Below are 2,500 nucleotides of genomic sequence, written 5' to 3' on the forward strand. Positions count from 1 at the left end.
CAGAATTATAAAATAATAATAATAGTAATAATAACAATGATGATGATGATGATGATGATGATGATGATGATGATGATGATGATGATGATGATGATGATGATGATGATGATGATGATGATGATGATGATGATGATGATGATAATAATAATAATAATGATAATAAAACGGTAATATTTTGAAGTTCATGTTGCTTGGCACGTACTTTTAGCCTTTTATGTTACTGCTATTACTGGTGCTATCACAACTGTAATTACTATTGCTATTGCTGCCGCTGCCGTTAATTTTCGTTATTATCCTTGTTATATAATATTACTGCTTTTACGACTATATCAAGTTGTTATGTCATTATTATTATTATTGTTGTTTTGTTTTGTTTGTTTCAGGTATCTCCTACCAGTTCTCTCTCTTTCTTTCTCTTTCTCTTTCACTCTCTCTTTCACTCTCTCGTTCTCGCTCTTGCTCTCGCTCTCGCTCTCGCTCTCGCTCTCGCTCTCGCTCTCGCTCTCTCTCTCTCTCTCTCTCTCTCTCTCTCTCTCTCTCTCTCTCTCTCTCTCTCTCTCTCTCTCTCTCTTACCTACCTACCTACCTATCTGTGTCTAGCTACTTACCTGCCTACCTACCTACCTACCCACCAACCTACCAGTCAACCACTCTCTCTCCTGAAGTCCACTTAAGCTGTCTATGTTCTAAAAGACATTTTTTTTTTCTTTTTTTAGCAAGGGTGTACAACCAAACATTTACACGTACCTCACACTCATAAAAGCCACCTCTTAGATCCAACGCCCGTGACTTAGACCATGTGAAATGACCGTGGGTGTCCATGTAGGATCAGTGTACGATCGAATACATAACAGTCTTCACGTGTTTAATCGTTTGGGTGTCTGTTAGCGACTTAAAAAAGCATTTTTTTTTTTTTCTTTTTGTTTTTTTTGGGGGGAGGGAGGGAGAGGAGAGGGGTGGTAAATGGCCAATTGGATGTTTTGTAAAACTTCCGGAATTGGTAGGCGTTTTGTAGTTTGTGACTGGTCATGTGTGTGTGTGTGTGTGTGTGTGTGTGTGTGTGTGTGTGTGTGTGTGTGCGGGCGTGTGTGTGTGTGTTGTGTGTGTGTGTGTGTGTGTGTGTGTGTGTGTGTGTGTGTGTTTATATATAAACCGCCAGTTACAGTTACCCATTTATTCTTTATTGTTGCTACACGACTTCAAAGCACTATATACATAATTTATACCCCATGCACAAACGCGGATGTTGTAAATAAGGAACAAGTCTAGGCGTGGCATCAAAAAGGCGCTTCCTCGTGTGTGTGTGTGCGTGCGGGCGTGCGTGTGTGCGTGTGTGAGTGTGAGTGTGTGTGTGTGTGTGTCTGATCCCATATTCCGGAAGTTGAAACACGATCCAATGCCTGTCAAGATTCGGTGGGGCGTCGGTTCGAACTCCCCTCCCCTTCCTCTTCCCCCACTTCCCCCTCTTCCCCTTCCTCCTCCTCCTCCTCCTCCTCTTCCTCCTCCCCCTCCGCCCCCTACCGTCGGCGGGTATCAGGGTACAACAGGAAGCTAACGGACGGTAGTGGAGATCTATTTCGTTCCTGCTTTTGGTAGAAAGAAAGAAAGAAAAAAAAAAGATTCTCTTCGCTATTCGGGGGAGCTCTTGTTCGAGTCAAGGTTAAAAGAACTAGTTTTGTGACTGGGTTTATCTCTGTTGGGGGTCGTAGGAGGGAGAAGGGGGGGTGGGTAGGGGAGAGGGAGAAATAGGAGATGGAGAGAGGAAGGGCGGGAGAAAGGGAGGGATAGGGGAGGGAGGAGGTGGAGAGATAGGAGATGGAGAGGAGAGGGAGGAAGGGAGGCAAGGGGAAGGGGAGAGGAAGGGAGGCAAGAGGAGAGGGAGAGGGAGGGATATAGAATGGAGAAAGGGAGGGAGAGAGAGAGAGGGATAGGGAATGGGGAGGGAGTAAGGGAGGGATAGGAGAGGGGGAGACGGAGGGATAGGGGATGGAGGAGGTGGAGAGATAGGGGAGGATAGTGTTGAGGGGAAGAGGAGGGGAGGGATATGGGAAAGGGGGGGAGGGGAGTTAGGAGGGAGGGAGTAGGGATGAGAATTAGGATCGTGCGATGAAGGAGGGAATTGGGGAAGAATGGAGAGAATAGGAGACGGTGGAGAGGAAGGAGGAAAGGAAAAGAATGAGAGAATGAGGAATAGGCAAGGAGAAGAGAATAGTTAGAAGAGGATAGAGAGAGAGAGGGAAGGGATAGGAGATGGAGCAAGAGAGGATAGAGACGGGGAAGAGGGAAGAGAGAGAGAGAGAGATGGGTAAATAGGTAAGGAGTAGTTGGCGCCTTGTTCTTGTTTTTTTTTTTTTTTTTTTTTCTCGAGAGGAGTGTGACTAATTGGCTCGATTTTTTTTTTTCAGATTGATGATTCTTCCTCTTTACTTTTTTCTGACTTTATCTTCCTTATTTCCGGATCTGTGTTGATCTCATTCTTTTTTTCTTTCTAGTTTTTTGT

The 2,500-nt window shown here is 45.0% G+C and overlaps 1 protein-coding gene across 3 annotated transcripts in view; it reads left to right on the forward strand.

Annotated features, from left to right (window-relative positions):
- Positions 1 to 2,500, forward strand: part of LOC119573318 (transmembrane protease serine 9-like) — a 77,755-nt gene that overhangs the window by 6,362 nt on the left and 68,893 nt on the right. The window lies entirely within an intron of this gene.

The sequence above is a fragment of the Penaeus monodon genome, chromosome 5 (genome assembly GCF_015228065.2).
Source record: "Penaeus monodon isolate SGIC_2016 chromosome 5, NSTDA_Pmon_1, whole genome shotgun sequence".
NCBI lineage: Eukaryota > Metazoa > Arthropoda > Malacostraca > Decapoda > Penaeidae > Penaeus > Penaeus monodon.